Source organism: Aquarana catesbeiana, linkage group LG12 (genome assembly GCF_042186555.1).
Source record: "Aquarana catesbeiana isolate 2022-GZ linkage group LG12, ASM4218655v1, whole genome shotgun sequence".
Lineage (NCBI taxonomy): Eukaryota > Metazoa > Chordata > Amphibia > Anura > Ranidae > Aquarana > Aquarana catesbeiana.
The window spans coordinates 43,072,440-43,083,926 of record NC_133335.1 but is presented as its reverse complement, the minus strand read 5'-3'; the positions used below and the strand labels follow the sequence as shown (position 1 = coordinate 43,083,926).

The window sequence follows — 11,487 nt, the reverse complement described above, 5'->3', positions numbered from 1 at the left end:
ATAGTAGAGTCTAGAGATAATCTGGGAGTAAATGATTAACCTGGTGGTGTATATGGATAAGAAGTGGCGTACACGGGTGAATGTTACAGAGGTGAAGGCGGAATGATTTGGATAAACATTGGATGTGGGGCTGGAAAGTGAGATCGGGGTCAGGCCAATTGGGGGCCTATAACATTTACCATATTCAACCATCAAGGCCCACTACAAATGTTTCCTGAAGAACTAGAAGCCTCCCCACAAACCCATCCCACGTATTGCCCAACCACATGAATCGAATGCTATATATAGCAAAGCGGAATAGAACCGCCTTATATACTCCGCTGTTTAAGGCCCCGCCCACATAGTCTGTCAGGCAAATCAGCACCCTATTCGTATCCCCGAAACAGGGCGTGTCTCTCACCCTTACATTCAGCCATTTGATTGGCCTCGCCGCACCTCCCCGGTGTCATCCTACGGCCGCCCTCTTGCTACACCCAGTAACCATGGAAATAGCGCAACACCTTACGGCTTCTGGCGATGCATTAACCTGGTCGCGCCTAATGAACGAGCCAAGTACGTGCAACCGAGAGCAACATTCTTCAGCACCCGGATGGGACCCTGCTCGCGGCGAAGCGTTTTCTGCGGAGGAGGGGCTGTCGTCAACAACTGCGAGAGTAGCAACATGGCTGCCGTTCGCTTCCTCATTGTTGTACCGGCATGACGGTACGTCTTCTCATTGGCCGGTGGGGTTGCTCGTACGTCCAGGCACGCCCACTGGTCGTGGGGAACCGCCAGCTGCGATTGGCTGGGGGCTGAGCGTGCGCAGGAGGGCGGTCCCTCGCCTCTCTTCTCTGGGTGACGTGAGCCGTGGCCGCCATTTCGTGTGACAGAGGAGCCGGGAAGAGGCGGCGGAACAAGGAAGCTGGTGAAGGGCAGACGTCGGTAAGAGACGGTAGAATTGGAAATGATTGTGCTGGTTGTGATATGGAGGGGTTGGGGGAGGGACATCCTGTAATCATGGTGGGAGATGCGCGTTTATCAACCCGGGGGAGTCACCTGGGCCTCATTCCGTGTAATCCTTCTATGGGTGACCCCTCCTCGTCAGGTGACCAGTGATTATTTGTATGGGGAGTTCTGCAATGTAGTGTATTGTCTGGATGTTATTGTATTAATGTTACTTGGTGACCTAAGGCACACGTATTGGGGCGGCACACCGTGTTGTCTTCAGTGTTACCCGGATGGTGGTCATGTGGCACAGACCGGTATGGACTAGACAACCCCGGGATCCTTCGGGGCAGTAGTCCATACCGGTCTTTGTGCCACATGACCACCATCCGGGTAACACTGAAGACAACACGGTTCTTTACAAAGCCTGAGCCCCCCAAGCATTTCATAGAGGCCAGCCTGACCGCACTGATCGTCCCTCTCCCTGTACCAGGTTAGGCCACCCTCGTGGCTCCCCAAGTTGTGTCAAGAAATCCTCCTAGTGGAATTGCCAGAATAAATGTAAAAACCCTGTGATTGTGTAGAAATTTGAGATGGCCTAATTTGCAGGAATTTTAGGCCTGATCTGAGGTCGGAAGGTGCGGGAGTTGGGGCCCGAGCCGTGGTCGGAAGGTGCGGGAGCTGGGGCCCGAGCCGTGGTCGGAAGGTGCGGGAGTTGGGGCCCGAGCCGTGGTCGGAAGGTGCGGGAGCTGGGGCCCGAGCCGTGGTCGGAAGGTGCGGGAGTTGCTGTGGGAGTTGGGGCCCGAGCCGTGGTCTGAAGGTGCGGGAGTTGGGGCCCGAGCCATGGTCTGAAGGTGCGGGAGCCGTGGTCGGAGGGTGCGGGAGTTGGGGCCCGAGCCGTGGTCGGAGGGTGCGGGAATTGGGGCCCGAGCCGTGGTCGGAGGGTGCGGGAGTTGGGGCCCGAGCCGTGGTCGGAGGGTGCGGGAGTTGGGGCCCGAGCCGTGGTCGGAGGGTGCGGGAGCTGGGGCCCGAGCCTGAACCCGTGGTCGGAAAGGTGCGGGAGCTGGGGCCCGAGCCGTGGTCGGAAAGGTGCGGGAGCTGGGGCCCGAGCCGTGGTCGGAAAGGTGCGGGAGCTGGGGCCCGAGCCGTGGTCGGAAAGGTGCGGGAGCTGGGGCCCGAGCCGTGGTCGGAAAGGTGCGGGAGCTGGGGCCCGAGCCGTGGTCGGAAAGGTGCGGGAGCTGGGGCCCGAGCCGTGGTCGGAAAGGTGCGGGAGCTGGGGCCCGAGCCGTGGTCGGAAAGGTGCGGGAGCTGGGGCCCGAGCCGTGGTCGGAAAGGTGCGGGAGCTGGGGCCCGAGCCGTGGTCGGAAAGGTGCGGGAGCTGGGGCCCGAGCCGTGGTCGGAAAGGTGCGGGAGCTGGGGCCCGAGCCGTGGTCGGAAGGTGCGGGAGTTGCTGTGGGAGTTGGGGCCCGAGCCGTGGTCTGAAGGTGCGGGAGTTGGGGCCCGAGCCGTGGTCTGAAGGTGCGGGAGCCGGGGTCAGAGGGTGCGGGAGTTGGGGCCCGAGCCTGAACCCGTGCTCGGAAGGTGCGGGAGCTGGGGCCCGAGCCGTGGTCGGAAAGGTGCGGGAGCTGGGGCCCGAGCCGTGGTCGGAAGGTGCGGGAGCTGGGGCCCGAGCCGTGGTCGGAAGGTGCGGGAGTTGCTGTGGGAGTTGGGGCCCGAGCCGTGGTCTGAAGGTGCGGGAGTTGGGGCCCGAGCCGTGGTCTGAAGGTGCGGGAGCCGGGGTCAGAGGGTGCGGGAGTTGGGGCCCGAGCCTGAACCCGTGCTCGGAAGGTGCGGGAGTTGGGGCCCGAGCCGTGGTCGGAAGGTGCGGGAGTTGGGGCCCGAGCCGTGGTCGGAAGGTGCGGGAGTTGGGGCCCGAGCCGTGGTCGGAAGGTGCGGGAGTTGGGGCCCGAGCCGTGGTCGGAAGGTGCGGGAGTTGGGGCCCGAGCCGTGGTCGGAAGGTGCGGGAGTTGGGGCCCGAGCCGTGGTCGGAAGGTGCGGGAGTTGGGGCCCGAGCCGTGGTCGGAAGGTGCGGGAGTTGGGGCCCGAGCCGGGGTCGGAAGGTGCGGGTTTTGGGGCCCGAGCCGGGGTCGGAGGGTGCGGGTTTTGGGGCCCGAGCCGGGGTCGGAGGGTGCGGGAGTTGGGGCCCGAGCCTGAACCCGTGCTCGGAAGGTGCGGGAGTTGGGGCCCGAGCCGTGGTCGGAAGGTGCGGGAGTTGGGGTCTGATCTGCAGTTGATAGATCATTGGTGTGCCGGTTGTCCACCTAATGTGGAAATGTTTGCTGACCTCTCTGTCCTATAATAATGTGTATTTGAAAAGGAAGATTTCAGTTTAGAATTCAGGAGTGAGGAAATACAATTCTGTAGCCGGGGGACCTTGAATTGTTCAGTGTTCTGGTTTGTGCATGTAAAGACAATATGTTTCTTTTAGAGTAAAGAAAGGTTAAAACTCTTGGTAGAATATTTTGTCTGTCAGTGTCCTGCTGGGACGTTCTCCCCTTTTACTCCAGGCTTGAAGACACAACAGGAAGTGGGAGAAAATCTCTCCAGATTAGTGGTAATATGTGGCTATTTTCTTGTAGTGTGTAAATCCCTGGATGCAAAAATGCCTCATTTAGGGACTTGCACACATGCAGGAGTTTACACAATGACCGCATATACCTGGGTGCCGCCATTCATTACTAGGGCCAGCTGTACCCTGCAGGTCTCTCCTAGGCATGGAAATACCTCCCGTAATTTATGTCAGGTGCCCAAAAGCATCTTAGTAGTCCCTAGGACCTTTATCCCCCTTGGAGGATTTCCCTCTTGTTCTCCTGACAAATCTAAAATGTTGGAGTTCCCCTTACTTTGTCTTTATGACAATGATCACTAGTATAGAGGAGGGACTGTGCAGTGGAGGGGCAGCAATACAATCTTAGAGGATCAGATTGGGCTTGCATACACTGGAGTACTGGAAACTCATCCCTTGGAAATAAGTTCCTAATGTAACTATGGTCCTAGATAACAAGATATTCTTATTGGAGCCGACCACACCCATTGTAATTGCTGTACAATCATTTTTAGGTTTCCTGAGACCCCTTTCACCCTGGGGCCGCAGCCACGTTAGTGCTAAAGTGACGCTCGTTTTAGCTGTGCTTTTCAGTCGCTAGCGGGGAGCTTTTAACCCCAAATAAAGGGTTAAAAGCACCCGTGTTGCAGCGCTTTGGAAGCGCTGCCCATTCATTTCAATGGGCAGGGCGTTTTGGGAGCGCTAAACCGCCCAAAAGATGGTGCTTGCAGGACTTTTCCTAACATCCCACAAGCACACCGCCCCAGTAAAAAAAGTCACACTGACATTCATGGGAGGTGGTTTACAGGCGCTATTTCTAGCACTAAAATGCCTGCAAGAGTGCGAAAGGGGTCTGACAGGTGGAGGTGAGATGCTGGACGCACCTTTTTAGAAGATGGACAAGGTCATTGCATGATCCTGATGGCTTGGGTTTGGCAGCTCTCCACAGAACAATCACCTTTTTGAAAGTGGGGGGGGGGGGGGGGTCATCCAGGTTGTGAGTTGCATATGTAATCAGCTCAATAAAAGTGTCAGAACAAAGCCTTGACAGTCCAGTGTCTTTTTAATAATTAAACTGGTAACCACAAGAAAACAAAATACAACCAACACGAGTCTGAGGATAGAAAATTCCTCTTCATCGGGGCTATAGAGGGGTTATAATAGACACACATAAGAATGACAATAAAACAAGAATGGTAATGTGAAGATTCATAATCATTCATTAATGAATAGCAATAGAATGGACAAGCCAAGGAATGGTGCTAGAAGGTGCTTTGAGGGACATTTAGCCGGCTTCTAATTGTGAAGCTGATGAAAAGACTCAAGACAACCTACCACCAAAGGGTAAACTGTAAAAGAAGCTATAGATACTGCCCAGATATGTTATCTTGTACCATTATGTTTTCTTCCATTCAAACACTGATTGAAATTGCCTGAAGGTTGCCCTGTTTATGTGTTGCATAAAGTGCTCATGATGGAAGGTATTGAAGGGAGAACTTACTGTCTCTCCATATAGGACCCCGCTATCACCCACTGCACACTATCACTCACTCTTTATATCCCATTAAAAAAGTAAAGGTCACTGTGTGCAGCCTGCAGTGTCCCGCTGAGTTCTAGATTGTCTCATGGTCACATGACTTTAACAGGTCACATGCTCAGGGTTCTACTCCATGCAAGATTTTCCCTTCATTGTTAATGGCGCTCTACTTGTGGGGTCTAGAGGTAAGTGCTTTGCCCGTTTGTAACACGCATCACATAGTTTTAAGGCAGTACTTACTGCATTATTATACGAGATTTATATAGCGCCAACAGTTTACGCAGCGCTTTACAATGTATAAGGGGGACATCACAATTACAGTACAGTTCAATACAAAAGTTACAGGAGGGCCCTGCTCGTAGAGCTTACATTCTAAAGGGAGGGGGTGGTGGTACAAAAGGTAATAGCTGCAAAGAATGATTTGATGGGGGTGGCTCAGGGACAGTTATGTGGGTGTGGGATAGGCTTCCCTGAATAAATTATGAAAGATGGTCACCAGTCATCACTACAGAAAAATTAAGCCCAAACTAATTGCAGTAGGTGATGAGATCCATTATTTCTGCATACCGTTGTGGTTATTAGGCACTATGTGTTTTTTTTGTTTTTTTTTTTGTTTGGTTTTTTTTTTTTGTTTTTTGTTTTTTTGAAGCCAAGATTTAACTAGACTTCCTTCCTGTTAGGATTCCCCGTCCTCAGCCTGATTGTAGAGGACAATACTTCCCTCTACACAATGTAAGGCTAAATCGAAAGCTCTGTGCTTTTTGCATACCTGAGATTGAATGTTAGTCTTTTTAGGCTTTGGAGAAAGATGTCACTTTTGCTGATGGCAGCTTTAAAGAAAGTGTGGGGAAATTGCAGTCAGATATGCTTTTGTATTAATGCCAACGATTTTGAAATGTTGCTTCCTTGTTGCTATAGTAACCCTGAGGGGAACGCTACCATAATTGTGTATGAAATACCCCCAGTAATTTTCCACGTCTTGCTCTTGTAATTGGATCGCTGCTGCTTCTTAAGCCCCATACACACTATTGGATTTTCTGCAGATTTTTGTCTTCAGATTTACCAAAACCATGTAGTACAAGGGCCTGCCTGATTGCATACAAATTGAAACTCCTAAGGTTTGACCTCATATTATATGGTTTTGGTAAATCCTGAAGACAAAAATCTGCAGAAAATCAAATAGTGTGTATGTACAGTCTACACAGAGTGTGAAGTATGTCGGTTATCACCCGTGATAAGAATTTAATTTTTGGTCTGATACTGTCCTGGGGCTTTTTGTTTGGTGACCGTGAAAGCAGTCCTTCCTGCTTTGCTGGCAGTTTGAGAAATGATTGTGTAAAGTTATAAATCTGCCAAGTGTATAGTGCCTTGCAAAAGTATTCGCTCCCCTTCACTCGCATTTTTCGTGTTTTGTTGCCTCACAACCTGGAATTAACATGGTTTGTTTGAGGATTTGTATCATTTCAGTTACAGAACATGCCCACAACTTTGCACGATAGGACAAAATAACATAAAAAGTTAATGTGCATAACTATTCACCCCCCTAAAGTCAATACTTTGTAGAGACACTTTTTGCGGCTATCACCGCTCCAAGTCGCTTTGTATAAGTCTCTGAGCTTGCCACATCTTACCACTGGGATTTTTGCCCATGCCTCCTTGCAAAGCTGCTCCAGCAAGTTGGATAGTTTGCACTTGTGAACAGCAATCTTTAAGTCTGACCACAGATTTTCAATTGGATTGAGGTCTGGGCTTTGATTAGGCCATTCCAACACATTTACATGTTTCCCCTTAAACCACTCAAGTGTTGCTTTAGCATCCATCTTTCCCTCAACTCTAACCAGTTTCCCAGTCCCGACTGCTGAAAAACATCCCCACAGAATGATGCTGCCACCACCATGTTTCACTGTGGGGATGGTGTTCTTTGGGTGATGTGTTGGGTTTGCGCCAGACATAGCGTTTTCTTTGATGACCAAAAAGTTCAATTTTTGTCTCATCAGACCAGAGCACCTTCCTCCTTACATTTTGGGAGTCTCCCACATGCCTTTTCGCAAACTCAAAACGTGCCATTTTGTTTTTTGCTGTAAGTAATGTCTTTCTTCTGGTCACTCTGCCATAAAGCCCAACTCTATGGAGTGTACGGCTTATTGTTGTCCTATGTACAGATACTCCAGTCTCTGCTGTGGAACTCTGCAGCTCCTCAAGGGTTACTTTGGGGCTCTGTGCTCCTCTCTGATTAATGCCCTCCTTGCCCGGTCTGTGAGTTTTGGTGTGTGACCGTCTCTTGGCAGGTTTGCTGTTGTGCCATGTTCTTTCCATTTGGTTATGATAGATTTGATGGTGCTCCTAGGGATCATCAAAGATTTGGATAATTTTTTATAACCTAACCCTGACTTGTACTTCTCAACAACATTGTCCCTTACTTGTTTGGAGAGTTCCTTGGTCTTCATGGCAGTGTTTGGTTAGTGGTGCCTCTTGCTTAGGTGTTGCAGCCTCTGGGGCATTTCAGAAAGGTGTGTATATGTAATGACAGATCATGTGACACTTAGATTGCACACAGGTGGACATCATTTCACTAATTATGTGACTTCTGAAGGTAATTGGTTGCACCAGAGCTTTTTATGGGCTTCATAACAAAGGGGGTGAATACATACGCACATGCCAATTATCAGTTTATTTCTGAAAAATAGTTTTGTATATATTTTTCTACTTTTACTTCACCAACTTATACTATTCTGTTCTGTTCTGATCCATCACAATTAATTCAGATTAAAAAAAATTTAACTTTATATCTTTAAATAGGTAAAAAGCCAAGGCGGGTGAATACTTTTGCAAGGCACTGTATATACAAAAGGTAGAGTTACTGTCTTTCCTTTTACAATATTGGCCAGGCCATTTTTGATCTATAATCACATTGATTGTCGTTATACTTGACCTGTGTGGGGGTATGGACCCAAAGGTTCTTAAGGTTCTTATACTTTACCTGGGTGCAGTGTTGTGTTTTGGACTCTTAGAGTTCTACATCTGAGCATTTTCTGTTTGTGAAACGTGAATGGAAATGTTCATAATACACTAAAAAGATGAAAGGGAGAATGTTTGCTAAAGGCAGGACTTTAGGACAATTTTATACAATAGGATCAGTCTGATATCTGTGTATCTGATATCACTGAAGGCTGCATACATTCTAATGTTTGTTTAGCCGGTATTATTATTATTATTATTATTTTTTTTTTTTTATGGAACCTGATAGTTGGAAAGGAATTAAAAAAAAAAAAAAAAAAGCTAAAGGTCTCACCCCTTTTGTACACATGCACAGTGCCTTCAGAAGAGTAATCTGTTTGATTGCTATTCAGAGAGAATATTATAGATGGTGAGGAGGAATTGTTATGTTCACTACCTGATTTAACCTTGTAAACCGCATAATTGCAGCACAGCCCCAAAAGCTTGCTTTAGTCATGTTCAGCGCCAGTAACACCTGCCGAATGCGCTCTTTAATTTTTTTTACTGCAGCATGTGTACAGGCCTGAGTGGCTGCATGCCCAAGTTCAGCTGGGCAGTTGGACCGTACAACCGCAGCTCAACCACCTGGTTTTTACTGCCCCCCAAGCTGCACGTGTGAACAAAGCCTTAGGGCTTCTGCTTGCAACTTCGATCCCTACTGCCACTTGGATTAAAAATCTGGTGTATTCAGGTCTGTAGGAACAAGTGACACTACCCTTGCCCTTCCATAATGTATTGCTTGGTGCCTGGCCAGGCCTGAGTACTGTTACACAGCCGACTCTTATCAGTTGGCAACATTCTAAGCTTTCTGTAGACTACAAAGAGAAATTTGTAGACTGCTGTAGGCTAAAGCCTAGTAGGGCTGAACTAAAAAAACTGGCCGATCCGGAGGAGCTCCTGTACTAACTATACTATGTTAGTACAGCAATCTCCTCTGCTGTGCTATTGTGTTCTGACCGGCTTCTGTCGGACCGACTGCAGTAAACATGATTGGTTTCTATTGAACCGGCCGATGCCACCCAATATTTGGCCCATGTGTACTAGGCTTAACTTTGGAAATGCTAGTTGCCTAGTTTTGCCATTCTAGCCCAGTGGCTTCTGAATTTTACGTGAATGATGTGACTGATTAGGAGCTTAAACTTCACTTGCTACATGCTTGGTCTGGGCCAGTGACTCTTAAAATATTGATGCCAGGGCCGACAAAGCAGCTGGCAGTTTCTGAAGGTGGTCAGTGGCAGTTCATCCATCTTTCCCAATGCAGCTTTTCTTTAAAAGGGAAGTGCAGGATTTCAAAATATCAAACCTACGTACTCGGGTGGATGCAGCTTTGGTCCGATTCTGCATCTGTCCCCCGCCGCCTCAAAGACCAAAAACTGAGCGATCAAACACCGCTAATTGCTCAGTTCTTGGTCTTCAGTGAGCAGAGAACCGGCGACTGTCAGTCACTACTCTCTGCTCTGCCCCTCCAGCACTCGCTGGAGCCCTGGGCTGTGGGGGGTGGGAACAGCGGGCTCTGAGAGGCTGAGCCAGCTGTCAGACAGGGATCTGGGTGAATCCCCAACATTTTAGTTGGAATTCTTTCAGAGTCTGAACTGGCTGAGTGGCGTAAGAAGTCAGCGGACTTTAGCCGCTGTTGGCTAAATCTGAGTCACAGGAGTGCACTTGGTTTAGAGCAGGGTCTCAAACTGGCAGCCCTCCAGCTGTTGAAAAACTACAAGTCCCATCATGCCTCTGCCTGTGGGAGTCATGCTTGTAACTGTCAGCCTTGCAATGCCTCATGGGACTTGTAGTTCTGCAACAGTTGGAGAGCCGCCAGTTTGAGACCCCTGATTTAGAGCTTTGTCTCTTCTCTTTTTAGGGGCTCTTGGTGGCTGTATGTGCCATACAGAGTAAAATACCCCTTTTGTGGCTTCCAGGAGACACAGCTGCAGCATAATTTTGTCCATTGACATGCATAACAGAATCTAAAAGATCGATAGGCACACTGCAGGGTTCACCTTATTTCATGCTGTCGATTCGCAGTTAGGACAAAGTGTAAGTGGGCCTCAGCTACACAGGTGAGTTTTATTTGTACTGTTGCTTGGGTAGCCTCTTGCTCTCATCTGTCATCTTTGCAACACAGTGATTTGAATGGGGTGTTTCAAATCTGCAGGTTTGGTCTTAGGCATTTGGCAAACTTTTAGACTAAGTTGAGTGGGTGTTGCATGTTGGTTAATGAGTAATGACCATTTAGCACGTATTGAGCAGCCTGTGATGAATGTCCTATTTTCTATTTTTCTGTGCAATGAATACTTTACCAGCATTAACTGTTAGATGACATTTATCTTGGTGGGATGACAGATTTGCCTCACTTCATGTTTACATTTCAGTGTGAAGGTATGCATACTGTATATCCTAACCGTTCGGTACAGGGCAACCTCAAAGTATTCATAGTCCTGGGTTATAGGCTTGTACCTTCAGGTGATTGGATACTGGAAAGCTTTTGAGGACACCCCCCGTGGGCACTTTATAACCCTACTGCACTCTGCTAGTCTTTTTTTTTTTTTTTTTTTTTGGCTTGTGTCCTAGGGTCATTGACCTCCTCTTCACGGAGAAGTCACTCTTAGCTTTTCAAGTTCACCATCATGAGTTGGGTAAGAAATCTGAATGTTAGAGCTTATACTTTCAAGAACAGACCACCTCTTGTGCTTTTATGTGCACATTCCACCAGATCTGGGAGTTTCAGCAAAAGGTCTCCATAGCCCAGCTGTCTACATTTCCACACTTGTACCAGGTGGATGTCTTCTCTTCTGCGGATGCAGGTTTCGACTGCAAGGTTCTTAAAGTGGTACTTGTGTTTTATGTAGCCTTCGCTATGCCATAGATTACATGTTGACTGCTTGCCTAGAACATTCTGGAAAGGGCGTCTCCAGTTTGGGTTCAAGTAGCCCTCCTGTCTTCCACTATTTCTTATGGTGCTGATCATAGATTGGCTCACAGAAAACTTCTACTGATGGTTGAGTTTGCTCTTCTGGATTGGAAATCAGACTAAAAGCGTCAGAGGGCTGGTACCAGGTTACAGGAAGAAGATGCAGGTCTGTGTTGGGCAAACAAATTTTGCCCAACACAAATTTTCCTACACCATTTCTAGAGTGGGAAGGAAATTGATGAATAAGAAGGTATAAATGAATGAAAATAAGATCCGTGTAGAATTTTCTAAAGACTGGAAACAGGCAGTTGGAAGAAATGTCTGCTGAGACCCAACTCATAGTTCTATTAGCAGACAGATTGTAATCCCAGGTTTTTTTTTTTTATAATTTAAGCTGGACTTCAGATGAATGGCTAAATGCATACATATGGAAGCTAAATTATTTGACGTTCTGACTGCCTGTTCACTGCCTTGCCGCCATCTTCCCTGAGGGGCGGGGAGTGTATTCTCAGTTTCCCTCATGTGATAATGCACAAC

General features: G+C 48.5%; 1 protein-coding gene across 2 annotated transcripts in view; it reads left to right on the top strand.

Moving 5' to 3' along the window:
- The first annotated feature begins 763 nt into the window (after nt 1-763).
- Nucleotides 764-11,487, top strand: part of LOC141114142 (ADP-ribosylation factor 1) — a 33,364-nt gene continuing 22,640 nt past the window's right edge. Inside the window, exons 1-2 of one of the 2 annotated variants that reach the window (XM_073607651.1) lie at nt 821-921; nt 7,845-7,896. The gene's annotated coding sequence lies outside the window, so the exon portion shown is untranslated. Of the gene's footprint in view, nt 922-7,844; nt 7,897-11,487 lie in introns of both variants that reach the window. The other variant, XM_073607650.1, reaches the window with a different exon arrangement.